This window comes from Eretmochelys imbricata, chromosome 4 (genome assembly GCF_965152235.1).
Source record: "Eretmochelys imbricata isolate rEreImb1 chromosome 4, rEreImb1.hap1, whole genome shotgun sequence".
Classification (NCBI taxonomy): domain Eukaryota; kingdom Metazoa; phylum Chordata; order Testudines; family Cheloniidae; genus Eretmochelys; species Eretmochelys imbricata.
Genome location: NC_135575.1, coordinates 81059049 through 81086983, shown reverse-complemented (window position 1 = coordinate 81086983; position 27935 = coordinate 81059049).

Sequence of the window (27935 nt, the reverse complement as noted above, 5' to 3'; positions counted from 1 at the left end):
AGTTCAGACATAGTCTTTAGTTACTTCATTACATACTATTTCTTAAACACATCATACATTATTTTCATAATGGGAAATATCTGGCTATATACCATGACAATGCCCTATATCCGATATACCACATTAGGTGTGCTGGTGTTTGTACTTCTGAAAATCTTAGGTTGGTCACCTTAGTTGGCATACAGTCCCTGCACATCATGTAAGATCACAAAGGTTTGTATGAAGTACTTCTCACCCTGCACATACACTTTTCAGTGGCATCAGGATCCCATTGCTTCACATGGAAAAAATTACATGCTCAATGCTTAACATTTTCAGTTAGAAGTGGCAATGTGGACAAGGCAATGGCTCTTTTGGCTCCCTACAAGATGCACAGTAAATGAGGTAAGAGCCTCTCTGTCTCTCTCCCTTTCTCTCTCTCTCTCTCTCTCACACACACACACACACTGCTACCCCACTCCTTCCATCCTATGCAGATGCACTCTTCAGTCCTACACACTCCTCTATTCTCCATGTAATCTTAAACCCCCTCTTCATCCATCTCCTTACACATACACATCAGACTATAAGGCACTAACTTAAACCCATCATTTTATAAACTACACTTACTGTAGCTTCCATTTGCTTCCCAATCAGTAAAAATAAACAAAAAAACCTAAAACTACTCCCTAAACAAAAAATTGCAAAACTGATTTTAAAAGAAATGCAACAAGACACTCAGATATAGTCTGGGAATGTAAACACCAAGTTACAAGCTACAAATTCTGGAAAAAAACCCAGGTTCTTTATATATCATGAAATAAACTGTGACTAAACATTAATTATAAGGATAATGCCTGCAGCCACTATCTTAAAGTAAAATAAAAGGGAATGCTATTCAGACCAGAAAAGTTCTGGCTATAAAATAATAGCTCATAGTTTGGGGATTACAAAGTAACATTGTCAATCATCTTTACTGTGTGTTATAAGGCCAATTAATAAAAGCAAACATATATCACACAGTGTAATTTCATGATGTGACATTTAATTCCCTACAGGATTTCAAAAAATATTGCAGAACCAAAATTCCAATAAAAATCAGCCTGATAATACATAAGCCAATATGCAATGGCCTTCGGACTGCTCCATCTGCCTGCTGACTTTGACTCCAAGCAAATGTCACTTTCTTTATGATATCTTATATTTCTGTGCCTGTTTATTGGGTTTGTATGGTGAGTACCATAGCTGCTCAAGGTATTTTTAAAATGATGTTGAAATTGTGTAAGTTTGGGTTAGTCTACACTGGCGACACTAAAGGGCTGCCACAGCAGCATTTTAACGTGCCTTGTGTGGTCGTGGTGCAGTGCTGGGAGAGAGCTCTCTCAGGGCTCTAAAAAAACCCACCTCAATGAGAGGCGTGGCTCCCAGCGTTGGTGCCCAGTCTACACTGGCGCTTTACAGTGCTGTAACTCGCTGCACTCAGGGGTGTGTTTTTTCACACCCCTGAGCGAGAAAGTTGCAGCGCTGTAAATTGCCAGTGTAGACAAGCCCTTTGTGTGCATTGTATTTGAAGATGTTTTATAATAGTATGCATTATGATTATGCATTTTTATGTATTACATTTTTAGGTCTATTCACCTATTAGGTCTTAATATTTGAGATAGAGTCCATTTGAAGAGGTTCGTGTCTCCTTACCCACCCCTGTCCCCTTTCCACCACCTGTTTCTTAGAGAACAGATCACAGGACTATCATTGATACACTTGGTGCGAAAAAGCTCCTCTGGGATCTCGAGGAGCTCGTCAAAACTCAGAATTTCTGTTCTGCAGGAAATTCTAACATTTTGAAAAAGTTTTAATTCTGATACATAAGGAAAACTAGAAATTTTGGAATTTCCAGTGGAACAGACATTCTGAGAAGTTTTTATTTCAGAAAAACGGAAACATCTTGGTTCAATTTTTCTGAAGCAAAGTGGAGCAGCCCAAGGCCCTGACTCCTGAGGACTCTCCAGGCTGCCCCTGACTCTGGGAGAATCGCCGGGCTGTCCCCAAGGTGGGGTCAGACTGCAGAGTCCTGTACTGTGGAGCAGGAAGCCCAGAAGCCCTAAGAACCCAGCTTGAGCTGGGCTTCCAGAGCTGCCACGGTCCTGATGTGGAACAGGGAGTCCAGGCCCTAAGATGACCTGCTAGAGGCTCTGCAGCAAGAAGCCTGGAAGTCCTGGGATTCTCCAGGTCTGAGGGAGTCAGCATGACAGGGATGCTCCTAAGTTGCATACTCTGGATGCACAGGCTTTCCAGCACCTGCCAGTCAAGCTGGCAGGAAACAAGGCAGGCTTCAGACAAAACCCTGCTTTCAAGACCTCTGACAGTGTTTCTGCAGAAGTTTGTCAAAACTGAAACGTTTCCCTGAGACATTTTATTTTCAACAAATCAGCATTTTTGACAAAAAGCTATTGTCTGAAATAGGTCTAGTATCTAATCCATCCCCCTTCACTAGTAACGTTAGGAACAGGGAAAGCACAGCACTGACAACTGGGATGCTTAAGGGACTGATTTTCAGAGGTGCTGAGCACCCGCGCCCTAGCTGAAGTCAACGTGAGCAATGTATGCTTGATACGGTCTCAAAATCATGCCTTAAAGTCCTCCATATATCCAGAGGGTAGGTAAAGCTCAAACATCACTGGAGTACCTGAGTGACTTCAATGTAAAACTGAGTAGCAATAGCACAATCTGTAATGGATTCCATGCAGTCCCTCACTTTCCTCATGTTTTAGGATGTAAAAACTCTTTAGATCTTGTTTATTGGGTAGTTTCAAGTCTTATTTTATTTCCTTAGTTTTTAAAAATTGTATGTCTTATTTTGTTTATTTTATATCTCGGCTGGGGAGACTTGATGTTCTGAAAGTCATTCTGGCTATGGTATAAAGGCTTTGTTAAAGAAAAAAAGGAGCAAGGTCTTAGCTGATCTACCATCAAAACCTGTTGTTGCCTCAGTTTCCCTTTCTTAGGCTTCCCAATAACTCTCTCATGTGAGTAAATAATAAACTAGTCCCCGAAAAGGAAATCAATATTATTGTTCAAATATCAACTTAAACCAAAACAAATCTTCATCCTCTCCTTAGCTTCTTCAGACACTTGCTGGACACAATGCTTGTTTCCCAAAAACCCAAGTCCTGCTGACTAGTATCTCCTGAAGCCTCTTCTTTTAAGATTTCTGCCCCTCACTGCAGGTAGTTCCCACACAGCCCTTCTCCCTGACTGGTATGGACTGTCCATTCCCTGGTACTCTCTAATCCTGGCTGGCCCCTTGGGATCCTTTGTATGAACCTCCCTGCAGGTTCTCTTTCTTCTCACTGATGAAGAAGGCTCCCTCTCTTACAGTAAATCTCACTCCTGGGCTGATGTCAGGTAATCCTGGTAACTTAATCCACCTGCTGGCTGAAGCCCAAATTCCTTACCTGGGGCCAGATACCTAGATACAAGTGGGACTAAGCCCAACTCCCTACAAAGGTCAGCCCATCCTGTGACAGGAAGGTTTTGCAGCATTTTTTGAAGACGGTTGGACTTTGGATTTGCCTAATCCCTCTGTGGAAGTTCATTCCATAGCCAGATCTCCTTAACCCAGAATGCTTTGTCCCCAACTCTCAAGTGCTTCCTCCTCGTCTTTGTGATCTGCATTGTCCCAGAGAAATGCAGTGGTTCATAGATCAAAATATGGTCTTTAATGTAGGTGGAACTTGAGCCATTAACTTCTTTGAAGTAAGGACCAGGCCTTAAACTGGCATTGGAAATGAGCGAAAAGCCAGCAGTGAGATAGAAAAATGGGCTTAATGTGTTCATGGTGCTGAAACCCTGGAGGAGGTGGGCAGAATTCCTTTCGGACTCCGAGGAAGTGCACAGTGGACTAGTAACTTCAACATCTTTGAGAGGTGTGCTTCACCAACATTTGGCTACCACGCCATCCTCCCTTAAGGTTCTATTTGAACCAGTGGCTGAGTTTTGAGAGGTTCCAATAACATACAAAATTCAGGACCAATCCCACGAACCATCCAAGTCCCTGACATGGTATAATATCAAAATAAAAATTGCTTTCAGTTTTTAATAGTTTTGTGAAATCATACTTATTTACCAACCCAGATATTCAAAATTTCCAGTGTAAGGACTGTTTGAAAGGTTCATTTCAAGAGAAATATTGAAGACTGCAGTGTGCTGTGGTGCATGTTGTTTGTTTTTGTTTGTTTGTTTTGCATTGGAGTTTATATGAGATTTAAGGCATCAAGAGCAAAATTTTCAAAAGCTGCCAATTTCAAAAGTGATTAGGCACTTAGGAGCCTAAGTCTCACTGAAAGTCAGAGTTCTGTTTGAAAATGGGACTTAGAACTGGCGATGAAATTTTCAAAACTGCCTTTCTCTGCATTAGGCTACAAATATTTCCTGTTTCTTCCCACCCACCTGTTAAATGACATTTCTAGGCTCTGTGCTATGATCATCATAACCAACTGTTCACATTAATTTCCACTATGGCCACTGTAGTGCTGGCCTGAATGTCAATCAGAAATTTACCTAGTCCTCTACCTATTTCTCTTTAACCCATGAAAGGGCAGTTCAGCTGCATGCTCTATTGCATGCAGCCTGGATCCTTTAACAAGCTGCTGGAAACACTTTAAAGGAGTGGGATCCAAGATTCTTTAAGCAGTGCCCCTTTAAATGAGGCTTCCCAAGCAACGACTCCATCACCTACCCCTAAATGGTACTCCTACCTGACAGAGAGCCAGGTGCCTGATTATTGTCTCTCGCTCTACCTGGACTACAGTCTAGAAAACAAGGGATTTTTTCAGGTAAAAAACACATGTAAAGTTTCTTTCCTTCCTCCACCCAATGTGAAAGGGCAGGTGGAAGCTGGTACTGAACAGCTAGTGTCTTGCACCTTTGGATGTTGTCTATGCCTTCGGGCAAGAGCACAATTTATGTGTTAAGCTCTGTCATCTTGACTACTTAGTGACTGACCTTTGTCACGGGACTGTCTCTCTAAACAGAGTGGCTGTTGACTGTAGTCTCATGTAACTTATATTTTGACATAATAGGAGGTCTGAACATGTTACCTAAGCAACCGCTGAGACAAAACCTGTCTCTTTGGCAGCCAAATGTATGACAAATTGTCTATTTACCTTTCTGCTACTGCTTGTGATAGGTTTAGAAGCAAAGGTCCCAAAATAAGTGTAAAGAGCCAACTGGCACTGACATAGCACTGAAAAATCAAAGAAAAATCAATGAATTTGTTACTTGCAGTGTTCCACCGGCTGCCCATCAAAACCAGAGGTTCATGAATTCATAGAGTTTAATGCCAGAAGGTAGCATTAGATCATCTAACACAGGAGTTCTCAAGCTTCATTGCACTGTGACCCCCTTCTGACAACAAAAATTACTACATGACCCCGGGAATGGGGACCAAAGCCTGAGCCCCACCACCCTGGGGGTGGGGGTGGGGCGGCTAAAGCTGAAGCCCAAGAGCTTCAGCCCCAAGCAGTGGGCCTGTAACCTGAGCCCCGCCGGCCAGGGCTGAAGTCGTCAGGCTTCGGCTTCGGCTTCGGTCCCGGGCAGTGGGGCTAAGGCTTCGGCCCCGGGCCCTAGCAAGTCTAAGCCAGCCCTGGTGACCCCATTAAAATGGGGTCACGACCCACTTTGGGGTCCCAACTCACAGTTTGAGAACTGCTGATCTAGTCTGACCTCCTTTCTATCACAGACCCTTACATTTCAAATGTTTAGCCTTCTATTGAGCCTAGTAACTTGTGTTTGATTAAAGCATATCTGTTTGGCTAAAGCATATCTTCCAGTAAGACATGCAGTCTTGAGCTTAAGACGTACAGAGATTGAGAATCCACCATTTCCTGTGGTAGTTTGTTCCTATGGTTAATCACTCTCACTGTTAAAAATGTGTACCCTATTTCCAATTTGAATTTATCTGACTTTAGCTTCCAGTTATTGATTCTTGTAATATCTTTCTCCAGTAGAATTAAAGAACACTTTAGTAGCCAGTATTTTCTCCTCATGAAGAAATCATGTAACTAAATCACTATAATCAAATCACCTCTCAATTGTCTTCTTCATTATCTAAACAGACTGAGCTCTTTTCTAGTCCTCAAATCAATTTTGGCTCTTTTTTGTACCCTTTCTCTAATTTTTCAAAATGTGGGCCCCAGAACTACATGCAGTACTCCAGTATTATTCTTACCAGTGACACGTAGAGAGGTGAAACTACCTCCCTACTTCACCTCATTAGTTCCCTATTTATATACCCACAGATCACAAATTTAGCCTTTTTTGTCACACTATTACATTGGGAGCTCATCACCATGTCGACTATGACCCCTAGATCCTTTTCACTGTTACTATTTTCCAGGATACAGTCCCCAATTCTGCAGGTATATCCTGCATTCCTTGTTCCTAGCTGTATGAATTTACATTTGTCTGTATTAAAACACATTTTGTTTGAATGGGCCCCGTTTAACAAGCAATCCAAATCACTCTGTATAATGGCCCTTTCCTCATCATTATTTATCAATACCAATATAATTTACCATTATTTACTAATTTTAGGTAGTGAAACCAGATGGAATACTTCACTGACCTCCAAACATGGCAGCACTCATAAATATAGGTCAAGCTTTGTAAAATCCACATGCTTTCTACATACCACTGCTAGATAGTTCAAATTGCTAGTCTCTTCCAGTTCCACACGAGTTTAAGAAGGAGAAACTGATTTCTAATTGGAACCTATTTTTATGTATTCATATTGAAGTAGCATTTGATGTATGGGCACAACACTACTTACCAATGGACATGCATTAGGCAGCCAAGAGGCCATGTGAAAGAATTAAAGGTTGTCTCTTAGACCAGAATACCCAGTCTAGAATGTCAAAACAGCTCTCCCTACTTAATGTATATGCCTGTTGTAGAAATATAGCATAGATACTCTGCAGAAGATTCATTCATTACACCTGTGCTATCCAGCTCTGCAATAGATTAATCTGGGGAAAAATTAAAATAGGTTTGGTGCCGATCATAGTTTGGGTCTGTGCTGAATCAGACTGAGAAGTAGTTTAATGGGGTCAAGCGAGACAAGGCACAATCCTGTATTACAAAGAAGCCTCAACCCTCTTTCTCATCTTGAAACATGGATCCCACTGAAGTGTTTATTCTGCTGGGTGACTAAATTTCCATGAACAGATCATTCTGCAAATGTGAGAAAGGTTTCTACTGAATAGAAGCCTGAAAGTTTAAAGCCATCATTGTTCAAGAAATATCAAAGGTAATCAGAACACTAAAAACTGTAAATTTTTACAACCATGTAAAACTATCAAGTCTACATAGGTTATATCATAAAACCATGTTAGGGATCTAAAATTTGATAACTGTAATTCACAGTTATGTTTCTGGATAAAAGCTGCTTAAATGCAGCCATTTTATATTGCAGGCTCAACTACTTCATTGCTGGAGACCTTGTTATTGATGACACAAGTTCCCAACGAACAAGAGGCCCCATCTCTGTGTTAAATCAGCATGTGATTGGTTGCATATGCAGTGCCGACACTATTATTAGAGCTTATCAATCACTGTGCACACATCTCAATGACAGTAAATATAGACTACTAAATGTTGAACATTTATTTATGGTAAATCTCATTCTTAAATGTCACAACCAAAACTTGCTACATGCTTCTATGAAGGGTTTGAGAGACAATCCATTGCCACTATGCAAACTACATTTTTGTTTGTTTGTTTTAGCCATCAAGAATTATGACATAATAATATACTGGAAGAATAATAATGAGTTTTTAAATAAGCCAATATGCAGCTGTGAACAATTGACTTGAAAGATCAACTAATCATGATGTTCTGAATGGTTTTATTAACATTGATATTACTCTACTGATGGGGAATAGCACATTCTGGCCAAATACTTCCATAGTCCAGGGATCACCTGAAATATCTAGTCAACAGTTTCTGGTTTTAGGAGGAATTTTAACTCTAGCAGTACGGTTGCTGGTGAGTTAGGACCTGATCTTTCACCAGCTGGAAGTTAATGGGAACTTGCAACAAACCATTTTCCCAACCTCAGTCTCCTACCCCTGAGTGACCCCTGCCAAATCCCCCACCTGTCACTTAAGCCACTGTCTTTCTGCTTCCCCTGCAGCACTACGTTCTAGAATATTTTATCATATTTCTACAAAAGTAAGGTTTAAACTATATTCTATACTCCAAGGAAGTGCCATAGTAACAGTTTCTTCAGGCGTACAAGAATATTGAGCCTTGCTGGAACACTGGAGGATGCTGGTCTCATTTCATACCAGTTATTAATGGATACACTGAAATATACAGGAATATGCATTTCCTGACTTCAGAGTGCTTCATTTTGCAACACCAATATAGTATTTTTGTTTTGAATTCATTATAAAGCTGGCAATCCTGGAAGAACAGTGACATGGCTCTGCTGCAAGGACTGGGCTCCAATCATTCAGAGACTACCCTGCTTCCTATTTTAAGCTTTTAATTATATAAAAAAACTAAAGCAAAACAAAAAAACACTTTGCAAACAGGCATGAAACAGAAGGGAGAGTTTTGGTTCTTGTGTCTTTGTAGCTGCGGCAATATCCCAGACAAACCGGGGAGGATATTGCAAGAAACAAAATGGTTACAAACAAGAAAACAAAAGGAAGTGGAAAGGAGAAAAATGGAAATAAGTGAGGAGAGTGAAAAGACTGGAAGACTAGAAAGCAAATTTCTCTTTTGGCATATGCATACGTAATTTATTCCTAATTTGCAACATATGGGATGATAGGAGGTGAAAAGGTTGCAAATCATCAGCCTAATTTTTTTTTTTCACTTAGAAATGGACTTAGTTGGCAGCTCTCATTTAGATCTGCAGCTAGCTCATATTTTTGCCTGCCTGCATTGCTTCTCAAACAAAAATATGGATACTAAATCTCTTGTCAATTATTTAAAAATACTTTAAATAAATTAAAATATCTATTGTATATAATATAAACAAATTATTTGAATCACATGTTAAAGATGTATAGTCTTTTGTAAGTAATATAGATGCAGTTAAAACACTAGACAATATTCATCCCTGATTAAAGGACAATAGTATTCTACATCAATAGCCCAAACACTACAATATATCTGTCTGTATATCTACCTATCTATCATCATGTTGTGTTTGAGTTTTTAATGTAGAATACTGTAATATTCTTTCGTATCCATAAACATATACATGTATATAAAAGAGCACTAAATTAGTGAATGTGTTATATGTTTACACACACACACAAAGATGTAAACTGCATGTTTTGACTGCAAAGGATTTCTATATTATTCGTCCTTGAGACCAGATTTAGTCAAGAGTTTCTTATCATTCTCAGTAACAAATGATATCAGATGGATGGGTAGGCAGTCAAATATATACAAGCTTGCACTTAGCTGGAAATCAGGGCATAGACTAATTATAATGACTGGTTTATTTATCAATCAATTGTATTCTGCAAGCTACAATCATCCAGAAAACATATCATCCTAATATAGTTTAAAAAGCTAATTAGCTGCAGGCCCTTTGGACGCTTTAAGTATTTCCATAAAAACTCATACAGTTCAAGTCATTCTGCACTGCCTTAGTTCAGCTAAAGGGTTCTGAGGCTGGGTGAACAGAAATCTTCCTAGAATACACAAATAATTCAAATTGCTCCCCTTATCACTCCCACCTAACTTCATTTTCACTGTTTGATTTTACAAATGAGCATCACAAAATGATTCATGCTAAGCAGCTCATGGTTTTTGTTTGTTTTAATACTGCTGCTGCACCCATCCCAATAAAGTGTATAAGTCTAAAAGTGATCGTGTTGATGTAATGCATTCTGCTTGTTTACTCAATACACATCTGACGATGGTGTCACGGCATCCTAAACAAATGTAACAGATTCTCACTTTTCCTTTTATTCAAATCTGTCTATTGTCACATTCTGTAAAATACTCAGAAACTGAGCTGGGGAGCAGTAGTTGAAATGGCAACTGGCTGTCAGTTTGTCACTGTTCCACAGACAAAAGGCAGAACTGTCACAAAAAACAGCATTTATTCATTTCAGATTTGTGGCTTAGGGCTGGGAAAGGGGAGGTGTCATTCATAGTAATTGCAGAACACATAAATAATAATAGTACCCTGCAAAACATATATCAAAGAAAACAGTGGGAGATGGCAGTGATGGAAGCAAGAAAATGGATGCTTCCAGCACAATCTAATTTACTGCCCTTTTTAGAGATATATTTTCCTTCATAACAGTAAAATGGAATATTTTGTGTTTGCCTTCTGTGCTGCAGATAAGGAAGATGGAACTTCTAAGTCACACATTTAATGACTTATTTTACACAAATTGCTCAGCAGCTCTCTTTGTGATTACTCTTTGTACTCAACTGTTGTCACTTTTATTAACTTAATTTTACTAATTAGAAACCATTTAATGTTGATATGCATGTCATTTGTTTCAGCCATTCTGCTCTAAAGCAGCAGCTTGTTAAAGGAGATAATACTACCACATGAAAATACTTCAAGTTGGCCTTCACATACAAGATGATTCTTTTACCTATACAAAATAATTCAGCAATTGACAGGTAACACTGCTCAAGAACGTTTCCTATCAATACAATCACTGAAAAATCAAGGGAATTACCAGTTCAGAGAACATTAGTATCCAGATCACCCACAATTCACATGCCTTAGGTGTACATTAATATACTCAAGCACACTCTCAAACTTCAAAAAGAAAAGGAGTACTTGTGGCACCTTAGAGACTAACCAATTTATTTGAGCATAAGCTTTTGTGAGCTACAGCTCACTTCATCTGAGGCATGCAGTGGAAAATACAGTGGGGAGATTTTATATACACAGAGAACATGAAACAATGGGTGTGTTACCATATACACTGTAACGAGAGTGATCAGGTAAGGTGAGCTATTACCAGCAGAAGAGAAAAAAAATACTTCAATTTCTCTGGTCACTTGATTACAGACCTAAAAGTGGCAATTCTTCAACATAAAAACTTCAAAAACAGACTCCAACGAGAGACTGCTGAATTGGAATTAATTTGCAAACTGGACACCATTAAATTAGGCTTGAATAAAGACTGGGAGTGGATGTGTCATTTCACACAGTATTTCCCCATGTTTATTTCCTGCCCCCACCCACTGTTCCTCACACGTTCTTGTCAACTGCTGGAAATGGCCCACCATGATTATCACTACAAAAAGTTTTTTTTTCTCTCCTTCTGGTAATAGCCCACCTTACCTGATCACTTCTGTTACAGTGTGTATGGTAACACCCATTGTTTCATGTTCTCTGTGTATATAAATCTCCCCACTGTATTTTCTACTGAATGCATGTGATGAAGTGAGCTGTAGCTCACGAAAGCTTATGCTCAAATAAATTTGTTAGTCTCTAAGGTGCCACAAGCCCTCCTTTTCTTTGTCTGTGGATACAGACAAACACGGCTGCTACTCTGAAACCTCTCAAACTTCAGAAAGCCAATTACAACTCCTTTTCAATTCCTTCATACGATCACCCATAATGCTCACAACTAATTTCTCACAATCACACTCAAATATCAAATTTTAACTCTGATCTCAGAATTCTGTAGGAAGAAATTACACATTATAGACTTGTTTGTATGTATGTATGTGTGTATATGTATATAGATAGATAGATAGATAGATAGATAGATTAATCTCACTGAGGCTGGAGTTAAGGTTGTATGTCTGAATGTGATTTTTGAGACAACTTTTCCATCTGGCAAAACCTCCTGTGGACCCCTCCATAGAGATATTGGCACTATCATCAGAGTCTGACTCCCATTGGCCACTCCTTTCAACTGTGACAGGCTGGCAGGATATGTAAGTGGAGAAGAAATACAAACCTTGAATGAGGGGCCAGGTGGAAGCCTCCCACCCCCATACTCCCTGGCTCAAACCATGCCTTCTTATTTCATGACCCACTTCCCCAAACCTTCTACAGAATTGATAAAGTTAACCAGTGGGTGTTCCAGTCTGACATAACTTTCTCTGGTAAATGGGCACCAGATGGAGAAGATGGCTCCTGTATAGCTTCTTAAGCAACTTTGCCTGTGTGATGACTTGGGGATTGGTCTGTAAAATTTACAAATTCTGGTTTGTGTTATGAAATTGTATCATGGCTGGTATCCACCATGTCCTAATATCCTGAAAACATGTCTTCTCCAGACCAGACACAATGGGAAAGACTTGATGGTAATGATGTGCCTTGAATGGACAACAGCCACTTTAAGTGGGTTTGCCCAGCAGGGAGAAGGTGAAGGGAGTGGAACAAAGGAAGCAAAGTATTGGAAGGGAGGTATATAAACTGAAGAGTGGAAGAAGAGAACAGGTCAGACTAGTCAAGAGCAAAGAAAGCAAGTTGAACTAAGGTGAAGAAGATTCCATGTTCTAGCATAAAAGCCATGCAATGGAATGGAACAATTCTATGGACTCTGATCCTACCCCAAAGAATAGCCTGGAGAGGTGAGGAAACTGAGGCAAGGAAAGACATGTAGGGTTTATTATTTGTATGATCCATATTCTCGTCTACTTTTTATGAATAAATAAAAGAGTAAGTGTGCCAGGTTTCTGTGCAAAGTGTATCTCTGCTAAATGCTTCGCAACTACTCTGTGCATCTGGAGAAAGTTAAACTGTAAACTTACCTTGGGACAGGGTGTGTTTGAGTACAGGAGAGTCTGAAGGGTCAGTCCTGTACCCAGAAAGATAAGGCTGCTGGACAGTGGGTTCCATCTCTCCGAAGGGAGTATTATATTGCAGATCTGCACTCTGAAAGTGTGCCTAGGGACCCCTAGATTGGGGCAGTGGCTGGACTACATTCAGGCCCTGGAGACTTAAAACATCCTGGGATACAGGGACCCAGAGGCTGATACAGCAGTCCAGTGGGTGGCCAGCAGAGGGTGCTCAACCAGATCTGAGACAGCCTGCAAATCTTCCCCTCCCAACATGTCCCAATTCCCAACAGCAACAAAGGTATGAAAAGGACAATGAGGAGAGACTTGCCTGAAGAACCACCTATAGTTCAGCTATGGAGCTAGCCTCCCTGTCTGGCAAATCTCAGATGATTCACCAGAGAGAAGCCGTGCCTGGATGGACAGCAGTATCCCAAATCAATGCTTTTTCATGCAAATTTTATCAGGTCTGTGGGAGGCTGGGTAATGTCTTGGAAGGGGGGGGAGAAGAGAGGAATTTAGGAATCTAGAGTGAGGGTTTGGCTGCTCTCTGTATACAATCAGAGAGGGAAGACAGCCTAATAACTGTTGCAGGGCTGTGAAGGGTTAGGGTGCATGGCTGGGAAGCCAAGGTACATATGGGTTGGAGAGCAGGGCTCCTTTCTGGTCAAGCTGCCTCCTCAACATCAGAAGAGTGTATTGAGAAACTGAACTGGGGAGTCACAAGGAAGATAGAAGGGCCAGAAGGCAACATCAGAGAAAGGATATTCACAGCAGATTATTAGACAACTATTGGTGTTTCTTGGCATAGATAAACTATTATTGATAAAGAAGGGACTTTTTTAACTTTGATTTTAAAATAAAAATAATGGCCTATGTTTGGGAGATCATGATGACGTGGAGCGTATGGATGAAGTTTCACATTTGTGTTAACTGTGATGGTGCAGCTACAGGGAACCACGAATGAATGAATGAATGAATGAAATGAATGAATGAAGTGTGACTTTTAGGGGTAACATTTCAAAACTGTCTGATTGCTTATTCCTTTCTCTGAGAAAGTTAGTAAATATTATTTCTAAGAAAGGTAATAGAAAATTAAAATATCCTCTGAAAAGTAGTTGTGTTAATGTTGTAGACTAAATTCAGACAATGAATATGAAAGAAAAAGTTTTAATCGTGCTATAAGAGAAATATTCAATACAACCTTGTCATTCTGTTGCTACCAACACTTCTTTAACGATCAATACATAAAAAAGACAGTTCCATCTTGTCTCCTTGCTATTTGTGACATTAGTGATCCTTGACAGTAGTGACCTGAGGATCCCAAGCCTAAATTTCCTCAGAATTACTTTGGCCATGTGATAATAGTAACAAATCAGAGAAAGAATCACTCTTCTAGCCCTGAACAAGGAAGTTGATTAAAATAAGGAAGACAGCTTTATCTATATCTCACTCTGCTTCACTTTGGAGCTTCTGCTTAGGAACCCCCTCCATGTCTGTCTTGCTGCTACAGTTCTAAATTGTACTACATGGACTTTCACAGCATTGCTTCTCTTTTGTATTTGGAATGCAGAAACTACCATTTAAAACTAGGAAGACATGACAGAATGACCCACTTAACATTTCAGTCTCTCATAATGACTATTAATGTTGAATTTTTATTTTTTATTTATTTATTAAAGTGGAAATGTTCTCTCCTCAATTATAGTAAAAACCTGGACATCTACTCAGGCTTTTTGTTGTTTGCTTTGTTTTTTGCCTTTCCAGAAAACTGCTGAAAATTCATAGTTCACCATTTTGAAGTGCTTCACATAGACACAGCTTCCCATTCTTGAAAGAAAGTGTATGCTCCAATTTTATAGCAATATGATTATAACTTGATTTCAGAAGGGGACATAGTTACTTCCTGACAGATTGCATGTAATTGTCCAAAGTGACAAGCACATACAATAATTACACAGCAATGATAGGCTGCACCCAAATTATATTAGAATGGCATTAGCTTCAGACAGCTTCTCTTCAGAAGAAGGCAGGTTTAACAGGAACATGTAAATGTAGTACATACACAGAGCAGTAGTATGTGTCTCAAGTTATTTTCATGGCCAGCACAAGAGTGGATGCTAAATCAACCACAGTATAACATGATCACGCTGAAGTTAGTGCATGTCACTATTTATCTGAGAGAGAATTTCTGGCATCAAAAATTTGCATGGTCTAGTTAAACTTCACTGGTTGATATATCTAACATTTAGCTTCATAACAACAGTTCTGACAGTAGAACTGCTCACAGCAAACTGCCACTGTCGTTTGTTCTGCTCCAGTGCTGCTTGACTGTCACAGCCTGTCATGTGGGAAGAAAGCACTAAATCTAACCCCATGTGACAGGGTTTAATCACTCCTATTACTCCTGTTGGCTGTTTAGGCCACCTTGAAGGACACAGCATATAGTTTTACAGTGTATAGTTTTAACCCACAAAGAATTCTTGTTCTATACACCAGAAATGTTCTGGTTATAAAGTAGAAAGCAGGGTTGATCTGACCAGGATTCTGAAGCAGTTACAGCTGAAATAAAAATTACTAAATTAAACAAATTTTAAACCACAAATCGTTGATACACTGTGGCCAAAATTTGCATCTCTTCTGGGCTATAAGATATGTTAAAGTATCTCCTTTTCTTGGGGGTTTCTTTTTTGCTGGGATTTACAGCTCTGGCTAGAGATTCTGGCTTTCATTAGTATAATCAGATTTTTAATAAAGGAATATCTACAACCACTTCCATGCAGTGTTATTTTATTTATTTCTATTTTAAAATATGTCTACTGATGTGCTCTAGAGACATTTACAATAAAGTAGTGAAATTTTTAACACAAAAAATAAATACAAAGTAAGACTTTGTTTTAGAGACTAGAGTGTGAAAACTGTTTACTTTGAACTAAAAAAAGGACTCAGAATTGATTATAGTTTGTTTGACCTTCATCCACAAAGAGCATTGATTTGTTAGAACTTTGTGTGTGTCTCTGAACTGTTAAGTGAAGCTGTCACAGTTCCAGGCAACTGCACCTGTATTTCCCCCTTCATGGTCCGGCAAGGGCACACACTCGAGGTTCCAGGCTCTTCAGCCATCACCTCTCTTTGGACAGAGACACGCTTCTTCTGACTGGGGTATTTCCACGTTGCACAGTCCCCTGATTATACTGTGATATCCCCCAGCAAAAGACAGACTGCCTAAGTAGGCCTGCTTTTCTTCTGTCCTCAGAGATGGCAGTGTAATTGCCAACTGTTGTAAGTTACTACATAGTTCTTTCTAACAAGCACTTTTATTCTTAAGATAAAAGCATTACATAGAAAACATATTAAAAACAATAAAATAACCGACAAATATGCTAATAAAGTTAGCAGAAATCACCCTGTAAAGCCAACAAGGGTTCTGGTTGGTTATTCATCCCTCAGATTGCACTCACGGTTTTTTCCTGTGGTCACCAGTTCATAATAGCTTTCACTCAGAACTAATCCTCATTCTTATGACGCCTCAAGAGGACAAAGTCCTTCCAACCCTTCCCTAAATATTGGGGGCCCTGGATCAGAGGTCCTGTCCATTTATGGATCAGAAAGAAGGCCCTGAGTCAGTTTTAACTAGGACTATTTAACCAAAAATCCATTCTTTCTTTGTTGTTCAAACTGGATTCTCCAGGTATCCAGTATGTATGAGCCTCTGTCCAGGTGATGGCAACCTGAGTTAATTTGCCTAGCCCCTCCCCCCTGTTCTTCATTCCACGAGGGCTGTGGACCCCCTCCTCCATAAAACTACATACAGTCCGTCAATAGTACATAAACATTTTCATTTTTAATACATAAATTCCTAAAATATTTAAACTGTCTTACTTCCTATACAGGTTTATTCCCTGGATGGCATTTGTGCCACTACCTTTCATAAATTAATATTTCAACTAAGCACATAATAAACATTCTATTAGCAAGCCAGTATATATCCTTCAAAAATCCATAGAGAGTCATTTTCAACCATTCTGTATAACTCCTCTCTTTAGAAGCTCTGGGGATGAGCTCTTACATGTCCCTTGTTACCGCAAAACCTTTGGGTGTAAGCTTCATATCTGGTCCTTTCATTCCCACATGGACTGAAGTTAGTGTGTGTGATGTCCCTTTGTTTCCCAAGGGGTCTCCTCACTCAATGATGGATTGAAGTTCCTCACCCTCTGGAAATATTACAAGCAGCTGTTCTTTGGACCAATGGTAGAAATATTTTAGGGCTGCTTCCCTGTGAAGAAGCTCTCAGCCATGCACAGCTTTTAACAGCAGAGATGTTTGCCATAGCCAAACTCCTTTCTCTGCCCCACTTCCCTGAGGTCAGGTAGGGGAGACCCTGAAGGCCTAATACCTCAGCTTCTATTGGGGGAGGTGGAGGAATATTAATCCCCCACCCCACTGGTGTGGCCTTTTGTTCCCCACACATTGAGTCAAGCTGAGAAGACTTCCTTCTCCCACTTGATTCAGAGTCTTCTACATTTTCACAGATCATTAAGCCATCAGGGTATGTCTACACTGCAATTAAAAATCATGGCTGGCCCATACTAGCTGACTCGGGCTCACGAGGCTTGGGCTAAGGGGCTGTTTAATTATGGTGTAGATGCTTGGGCTCAGGCTGGAACCCAGGGTCTAGGACCTGCAAGGTGGAGAGAATTTCCCTTCAAGTCAGTAGGTCTTGACCCTCTCCTGAAGGGGGAGGTGGTGTCACCCCTTCTGTCCGCAGGTATTTGTCTGCATAGATTGGGGATGTAACTCAATTGCTCCTGGACACTGATGGGGAGATCTACCCCTCCCCTCCTTGTCTCATTTGCATTTTGGCTAAAACAGTCTCTTGCCCATCTGGAAGTAACTGAGGAGGCCTGATTCACCCGTTCTACTTTCAAAGCCATAATATCATTTCCCAGATGCAAAGAATATGAAATATGTGACAATACACCTACAACCAGTACCCCTGTACCTTCATAAGAATAGAAGAACAGCCATACCGGGTCAGATCAATGGTCCATCTAGCCCAATATCCTGTCTATCAACAGTAGCCAATGCAAGATGCTTCAGAGGAAGTGAACAAGAACAAGGCAGTTTATTGAGTGATCTGTTCAAGTTGTCCAGTCCCAGCTTCTAGCAGTCAGAGGCTTAAACACCCAGTACATGGGGTTGCATGCCTGACCATCATAGCTAATAGTCACTGATGGAGCTTTCCTGCATGAAATTATCTAATTCTTTTTAAAATTTAGTTATTCTTTTGGCCTTCACAACATCCCCTGGCAATGAGTTCCACAGGTTGACTGTGTGTTGTGTGAAGAAGTAGTTTCCTTATGTTTGTTTTAAACCTGCTGCCTATTAATTTCATCGGGTAACCACAGTTCATGTGTTATGCGAAGGGTAAATAACACTTCCTTATTCTCTGTCTCCACACCATGCATGATTTTATAGACCTCTATCATTTATCCCCAGTTGTCTCTTTTCCAAGTTTAATAGTCCCAGTCTTTTTAATCTCTCCTCATATGGAAACTGCTCCATACCCCTAATCAATTTTGTTGCTCTTTTCTGTACTTTTTCCAATTCTAATACGTATTCTTTTGAAATGAGGTGACTAGCACTGCATGCAGTATTCAACGTGGGGGTACCATGGATTTATATTGTGGCATTATGATAGATGGATAGATAGATAAGACAGAATCTATCTATCTATCTAATCTCACATCCATGGAGCATTTAGTGGGGTTTCACTACATGGGGCTTAACTATAGTCTTAGCAGTCCTAGTATCCCTCCATCCAGTGAATGTCTCCCCATTAACTACCACCTTCCTCTCCCACTGGTGATCTGATGGATCTGCAACCAGGCAGACATAGCATGACATGTAGGCAATGGACTGGGGTGTGAATGGTTCAGCATGAACATCATATGCAGTCAGCAGACTGGCTGGGTGACTCCCTCCCTATAGAGATTCAGTCATATAGTTAACTCTGGGAGATTGGGAAGCAGCTGGTTTTTCCAGCACTGCACTGGGACTCAGTGCGTGACATGTACAATCCTGGATAAAGTGACACCAATGGCTACTTTCCTCCACCTGTCCAGGGGCTCCTCAGAGGTGGTTTCTCTCCCTCTTGGGTTTGGTTCTTGTCTTAGTCCCCATTTCTGTCCTCTGATCCCATTTCATCCCTATTATATTTTCTATCAAACTCAAGACAACGATCCACATACTGGTCTGCCAAATTCCCAGCTATATACAATCTCTAGGACTTTTGTCTGTTAGCCATGATTTCAGGATGAGATGGCAAAGTTTATAGAACTGTTCTATTAATTTGTAGGCCTCATCAATCAATAAATTACATAAGCACTAATCTACATAAGCACTAATCTGAGTTGAAAGCTCAGTGTTAGTCATGTCCCATTTTTTTAAACTCCCCCAAACCTTCTTCTATATGCTTCAGGGTCAGTTTAAGCTTTTGCGACAAAGCTTGTTTATATCGTTCACAATCTTTATATTGTTACAATCTCCCTGTTCATAAGGGTGAAAATGTCCAAAGCCTTTGTCCCAAATAGTAGTGCAGCTAAATACTGTTCCATGTCCTTCTGCCCAACCCAATTCAATTCACACCCCATTTTAAAAGAATTTAGAAACTTAACCGTGTCATTCCCTTCCCTAATGTGAGGAAATAATTTGGAGTCTCTGCCACCCAGCTGGGCAGGTACCCGGAGACTGGCTCAATTTACTGGACCACATTTGCAGTCTTGCAGTCTCTCCATCTAGAGCTGATTATGCCACTCCTTGCCTTTCTGCTTCTCCTTGTGCTAGCGTTCCTTCTCCTCTTTCTTGTACTGACACTGCTGCTTCCAGTTTGCAAGCTGCTGGATTTCCAGATGCACTTGATCCCTCTCCAGCTGCAACTTCTCCTGTTCAAGCTCTTGAGCTGTCCACATCTCCTGTTGCAGTGTTGTACATGGTCTGTATGGAACATGGCCTCTTCCCTGTTTTTCTCCAAGAGTTGGTTCCAAGATTTTCCTCGCCCACTGGAGCCTCTGTCAGTGGACTGGGAGTTCCCTGAGTACCAGGACCATTAGTCCTCTTCTGGTCATAACAGCAAATATACTACCTGTGTTTTTGTCCGAACCTCAGTATTGAGCTGCCTTTCTCTGCATAGCTCCATCAGCCATTTTTTCTTCAGATGTTCATAATTCATCTTCCTCTGTCTCTCTTTTTTGTGATTCCTTTCCTGAAAAGACTATAGAAACTCTTCTCTGTGCTTTTTCTTTCTATCAGACTTGCTTTGACGGCTGTTGGCGCTTATGCAATCCACACTGTTACAGTTCCCACATATGCTGCTACCATATATGTCACAGACAAGGTAACTGCACCTGAGGCCCCCCTTTATATTCCAGCAACGGCACCTACTCTAGGCTTCTGGCTCCCCAGCTATTGCCTCTGATGGGTAGTGGTAGTGTAATGCCGACAGACTTCAGTCTTTGGTGGGTGGAATTGAACCTGGGACCTCTAAAGCTTAGTCTATGAGCCTCTGCTGCATGAACTGAAAGTCATATGCCTCTTAGCCAAGGCTGTAGTATATTTATCACTCTCTAGATGGTATAGGTGCCACTAGAGGGGGACAGAGTGCCACAACAAGCAGGCATAGATTACAGTAGCTCTCTGGAGGTGTTACAGCATGAGTGCATTTGCCTAATCACCTCCCACTGTTCCTAGTTCCAGGAGGGCTGTAGTCCCCTTCCCCCATGGAACCACACATAGTCCCTCAATGGTACATGAACATCTGCATTTTTAATATAATAAACTCCTAAAATACTTGAACTTAATTCAATAAGATTTAATTATACTCAGTAATAATCCAACAGAGGCTTTGTATGAAAGTTTGTTATTTTATCTGGGAAATCAGACTCATTTGAGCTTGCAAATAATATACTTTTTGAGGTTGCTGATCATGTTCTATTTCAAGTTTGAATCATTGGGATGGGTGACTTGGGGCAAGTCTCACAGTATTTTTTTCTACAGCCGGTAGTCCTACTTCCTGTTCTAACATACCAACCAACCTAGATAAACCAACATCTTGCCCATAAGCAAATGGATTTGTTTGAAGATGTATTTCTTTTGAAAACCAAGGCCAACAAACCTCGACCAGTGGATTGCAACATAAAAAAATTGCTAGTCCACTGTGAACTGAATTTTGTTCACAAAGTTCTACTTTTATCACCATTTACTTTCCCCAGAAAACTAGTGTGAACCAATCTGGTAGGTTCTTAGGATGAAACTTCATCTTTATGCTCAACGAAAGATTTCTTCTTATCTTAGAGTCATGAACACCAGTTTGTGTAAGTGCTATTTCACTTGATCTAAAATTGTGTAATATCATGTCTGTTTTGATGGATCAAGTAGAAAACATAAATATATCATGATGGAGTAGATGCCTCAGAGGATTAATAATGGAATATAAGGACTTTCACCTTTAGGTCACTAATCTGGCCCAGACCTGTAATGATTACTATTTGGCTGTCTGTATGAGAGAAATTGGTGGCCTTTTTGAAGTTCCTAGCAGGTGTCCAAATCACTAAACCACCACCAGATGTGGCATTAATTAGCATCATAGTTGCTAATCGCATCGGCAGAGCCAAGAATCAAATGGTCATGGAACCATAACTATGTTCTCACTACCTGAAATGGTACCTCCAAAATGGGGATGAAACATCTTCACTGGGAGGCATGAGGAAGCTTGCCTATGGTTGGCTCTGTCTGTACTGTGGATAAAATTACTTCATTACTTGCAAAAAAGTGTGGTGGCAAGTGTTCGTGGGTAAGTTTGGGTTTGGTGTTTTTTCATTAAGGGTCTAGCTAACAGGAACCCAGTTTAGCTTTACATGCGCAGACAACAATATACATACAAGCAGTGTTTCCACTTCAATACACTTTTGTTGCCAACTTAAAACATACAGTGATCATGCTAAACACAGTGATCATTCTAAACACAAGGACTGAATGTTCCCTCTACATTCTCCTCTGAGTTGAACAAACTTAAAAGGCCTTTTAACTTAGATAAAACGAGTTACAGTAAATATGGCAGATGCTATCACTTGTTCATGTCTAATTTTAGCCCACAACTCTACCACACAGTTGAAGAAAAGGGCACAGAATCTGATATTGTCCCTGAGTTGAGGGGTGGGAGGAGACAAATAGAGAGAGAGTACTGCCTCTGGCTCAATTACTAAGCCGATAGAGGATAACTCACATTTAGTTTCTATGAAACAATTGTGAGATCATCTGAAAATATCTGATTACTAGCTAGCTAACTAGCGAGCTATATACAGGTATATCTTGGCTGCTGCAGCTGATCCATCTGTAGAACACACTACATGCCAATTCTTGAATTATTGTGGGCCGAGAGGGGGGATCCATTAGTTAAAGATGACACAGCACATATTCTCACTGCTCTCCTTTTATCTCTTTGCCTCATAATTTAACCGGATATTTTTCCTTGCTTCTTCAGTCTTTGGCAATGGTTCTGGATGCCAATGAAGCAGAACTTAGTCCAACACCATGTAGTCATTTTGGAATAATTTCTTTGCAAGCTGAACACCTGGCCCACACATTTGGGATATTTTCTAGCTTAGGTTGTTCAGTTACCTGTGGGAATTGTGATGACATTTGCAGATAGCCAAGCAAGAAATATTTCTGCTCTTTTTCCATGTCTTGTATTATCAACAAAATAATATAGTTAATACTCCCAAACTTTTGGATTCTGCTAGTTCTAATTTAAACAACCCCAAAGAATCTACTAGACAAGGATCTGAATATGAATCTTTAAATATGAATCATAGTAGGAGATTTTCACATCAGGTATTTGATTTCATCTCTGAACTCCAAAGTTTCTGTGGTGTGAGTGGCAGCAGGAAATGGCTTTCAAACCCTTCCTAGCTGATGGAATAAAATCTGTCAGGTTATTAAATTACCACATTACTATTTTTAGTTTCTATTTCCAAATCTTTTTTATTCTTTCTTCTTCTGTTATCTGACATGTCATTGTTAATCAAATCTCAAAAATATTTCTATTTTGGAAACAAAGCAGGCATGACTGGCACTTTATTACCCTTTATCCTGAAATATTCTCTCTACTAAACTGTTTTATTTGTCCAGCAAAGTTAGGGACTATTTGCATAATTTCTCACTATGTTTCATGTGCTTCAGAGTTCCAGAAGCATGTAAGAGGACAAAGAGACAAACAGTAGATAGGTATGCAGGGAGCTTTAGACATTAAACGTTTAGAGATAAGTTTAGAGATCTGAAATTTGTTTCTCTACTGTGAGATCTCTCATTAAATGAGCTCTTCTATTATGACAACTGTAGCTATATATGAATATGGAAGAAAATGTAACACAATGTTAACTGTAGTAGTAAATAGTACATTGAAAGGAAATGAATGAGCTGATATTTCAGTAAGTCAGCAGGGGATAGCAGTCATAATTAACCTTACTCAATGGCACCCAAACTTTACTCTATCAAGGGCTGCATTGGCAACTTGTCAGTAGCCTGAGGGTCACACCTAATTTGCATAAAAATGGAGTAGACTGTAGCCGTCCTCAGCTTTAACACTGAAGTAGAATTCACAAAAACTGCAGGCTACAACAAGAAATGCTACAGCTTGATTTTAGTGGTATTGTATGGGGGGACCCATAGCCTCAAGGGTCACACCCTCACATTAAAGACAAAAGATTCCTTAGTCCACATTTGGCCTTCCTCATCTATCAGGAATGTTACCATTAAGGTAGTCACATAGGTAAAGCTAAAAATGAAAATTCATCCATCAGTAGGGTTGCTAGGTGTCCGGTTTTTGACCAGACCACCCGGTCAAAAAGGGACCTTGGTGGCTCCGGTCAGCACTGCTGACAGTGCTGTTAAAAGTCTGGTCGGCGGCAGAGTGGGACAAAGGCAGGCTCCCTACCTGGCTCTGCATGGCTCTCCGGAAGCAGCGACATGTCTCTCGACTCCTACGCACAGAGGTGGCCGGGGGGCTCCATGCGTTGCCCCTGCTCTGAGTGCTGGTTCTGCAGCTCCCATTAGCCGGGAACCATAGCCAATGGGAGCTGTGAGGGTGGTGCCTGCCGCTGGAGTCAATGCATACCATGCAGAGCCACCTGGCCGTGCCTCCACCTCAGAGCTGAGGGACATGTCTCTGCTTCCAGGGAGTTACCCAAGGTAAGCACTGCCCGGAGCCCGCACCTTGCACCCCAGCTCCTTTCTGGAGCCTGCACCCCACACCATTCCCGCAACCCAACCCTCTGCCCCAGCTCAGAACCCCCTCCCACACTCCAAACCCCTTAGCCCTGGCCTGGATCCCCCTGCTGCACCCCAAGACCCTCATCCCTGCCCCCCCCAGAGCCCACACCCCCAGCCCAGAGCTCCTCATCCCTCCTGCATCCCAACCCTTGCCCCAGGTTGGAAGCACCTGGAGCCCTCTCCCGCACCCTGAACCCCTCATTTCTGGCCCCATCCCAGAGCCTGCACCCCCAACCAGAGCCCTCACCCCCTCCCGCACAACCCCCTACCCCAGACTGGTTAAAATGAGCAAGTGAGTGAAGGTGGGGGAGAGTGAGCAACAGATGAAGTGAGTTGGGAGCGGGGTAAGGGTGTTCAGTTTTGTGTGATTAGAAAATTGGCAACCTTACCTATCAATCCAATATTACTGCACATCATATTAGAGAAAGTACAGTTATTTACAATCATGCAACTGGTTCTCCCTTATCAATTATGAAGACATATTTTTAGACAGATCAACACATCTTCATTATAAGATGTTCCTCCTCCCTCCAAAGAAAGAAATCATATGTACAAATCCAAAATAAGGCATCCTATCCCATAAACCATTCCACCCAGCAAGATAAACTATGAAACAACTTTGGAAAATGAAGAATCACCTGAAACATGATTTCAAAATGGTGATATACAATGTATATAACAAAACTACCTGCTTGGTATTTGTTACCCATATCAGGTTTCACCACATTATTACCCGAATGAAAGGACAGAAAATATACTAGCTCAAAACTTTTTCAAAATGATTCCCATTGTACAGCCTTTAAGACTCTGTACCAGATAGAGCCAGTAGGAGCTTTTCCTAAAGTTTAGTTCTCTTCTCATCAACATCAATGCTGCCAGAAAAGAGACTGTGAAAAAAATGCAGTTTTTAAAAATAACTAACTTTTTTTGTGATCTGAGATGAATGTTAAGAACTTTACAAATGAGAGGCCTTCAAAAAGGAAGCCAATAGGGAGTAATGGGAACAGGATGCAACACCATTTTAAAAGGTAAATACATTTAAAAAAATAATAATAGTAATAAAAAACCTTCCTCCACTAAATCCTAGGCTTCTGGCAGACTTCTCCTCTTGATAGGATTACTTACCTACTTATCATTAGTTCTGCCCAGTTAAAGACAAGACTTAACTGAAGCTTGATTCTAAATTTCTCAGCGCTATCTGTCTTTAGCTTCTCTTAGGAAAAGTAGTAACAAAATTGCATCCTAACAGAATGTTCCTTAAAGCAGTACCACCACACTAGAATCTAATCATCATCTAAGTATAAAGAAAATATCTTAAAAGTTCTTCTCTTCTTATGGAACTACTCTTTCAAGAAAAAGTATTTTGTAGAAAGAGAGAAATGTACTTATAGTAATAATGATAATTTTGAAATATTTTTAGTATTTTTTTTAAAAAAGGAAAATAACATTTTATAATTGCAATAAAGTATTGCAGTGCTTAAATTACACAGTAGTAATTCATGCCTACTGCACTCAACAGCACTCGGCCTTTGGCCTCTGCCTAACAATACACTAGAAAAGAATTATTACATTGTATTTCACATCCTGTCATGTTTTATTGCTTAATTAAAGCACAAAGCTCCTCAACATGACAAGCAATTGGACTATTACCATAATAGATTATAAACCAACCTAACATATTTTACCTTTACAATCTATTCTTCCTTTTTATACACACATTACATACCGTCTGAACAAAGCCAGAGCTGCTGCTTACTTCTTTTGTCTGTAAAGCGTGAAGTGTGCATAGCAGAAAAGTAAATAGGAACATGGATCCTCCCAGTTGGGGGTGAGGGCCCAGGTATGGATACATGAATCTTGGAGATGAGTGTGTGGTTGTAGAGTTGGTGTGGATGGAAAAGCTTTGACTTCCTCGACCATGGGATGCTGTTTAAGGAAGGAGGACTGCTGGGAAGAGATGGGATCCACCTGACCAAGCAGGGGAAGAGCATCTCCTTGCCAACCTAGTGAGAAGAGCTTGAAACTAGATTCAAAAGGATGAGAGACACTCACAGATATGTATTAAAAATGGTGATGTAAAGAGAGGGATAGAAAGTTGGGGGGCAAACAGAAAATTATATTAGAAGCAACAAGAGTGAGAACAATGGGGGAATCTGCTCAATATCTTAGTTGTGTATTCACAAATGCAACTGGGTAGTATGGAGAATAAACAGGAAGAACTGGAAGTATTAGCACATAAGTTATATTTCAACTTAATTGAGATCACTAAGACTTGTTAAGATAAATCTCATGATTGGAATATAGATATAGCAGGGCACAGCTTGTTCAGGAAGGACAGCCAGGAAAAAAAGGGAGGAGGGTTTCCATTATACATTAAGAATGTATGCAGTTGTTCTGAGGTCCAGAAGTAGGTTGGAGGCAGATCAGCTGAAAGTCTCTGGATGAAGACAAAAGGGGGAAAAATCCAGGGGCAACTTTATGGTAAGCATCTACAATACACCATCATATCAAGAGGAGGAGATAGATGAGGCATTTCTAGAACAAATAATAATAGAAGTATGCAAAACACAAGACCTGGTAGTAATGGGAGACTGACTACCCAGACATCTGTTGGAAAAGTAATAAAGCAAAATACAAAATGTCCAGTGAGTTCTTGGCATGTGTTGGTGACAATTTCTTGTTTCAGAAGGTGGAAGTAGTAACAAGTGGGGCAACCATTTTAGACTTAACAGGGAGGATTGGGAGCAAATCTGAAGGCTGACAGCAATTTGGTTGAAAATCCTCCTGAAATGATAGATTTTATGATTCTAAGCAAAGGAAGGAGCAAGAGCAGCAGAATAAACTCAGATAACTGTAGGTAAGGTCCCATGGGAAGGAAATGGAAGGGAAAAAGGAATTCAGGAGAGCTGGCAGTTTCTCAAAGCAACAATATTAAAGGCACAACAGCAAACTATCCAGATGCAAAGGAGAGATAGGAAGAATAGTAAAAGGCCAATATGACTCCAAAAGGAGTTCTTTGATGACCTGAAAATCAAAAATGGATCCTACAAAAAGTGGAAACCTGGTCAGTTTGCTAAGGGCAAGTACAAAAGAATAGCACAAACATGTAGGGACAAAATCAGAAAAGCTAAGGCGCAAAATGAATTACACCTAGCAAGGGACATAACAGGCAATAAATACATTAGGAGCAAGAGAGACATGAAAGAAACATGGAGGTCTACTGCTTGGTGGGGAAGGAGAGCTAATAATGAATAATTTCAAAAAAGCTGAGATGTTCAATGTGTATTTTGCTTCACTCTTCTCTAAAAAAAAGTTAATGGAGACCAGATACTCAACACAATATTAACAAAAAAGGGAAGAAACACAAACCAGAATAAGGAAAGAACAGCTAAAAGAGTATTTAAATAAATTAGATCTATTCAAGTCAGCAAGGTCTGATGAAATTATCCTAGAATACTCAAGGAATTAGCTGAAGCAATCTCAGAATTGTTAGTGATTATCTTCGAGAATTTACAGAGGATCAGTGAGATTCCAGAGGTCTGGAGAAGGGAAAACATCTTTGACAAGAGGAACAAAGAAGACCTGGGGAATTATAGACCAATCAGCCTAACATCAATACCTGGAAAGATACCGGAACAAACTATTAAACAATCAGTTTCTAAGCATCCAGAGAATAACATGGTTATGAGGAATAGCCAGCATGGATTTGTCAAGAACAAATCATTTCAAATTAACCTGATTTCCTTCTTTGACAGAGGTATTGGCCTAATGGATGGGGAGGAAGCAGTAGATGTAGATCTTGATTTTAGTAAGGCTTTTGACAAGAATCCCACATGTTATTCTCA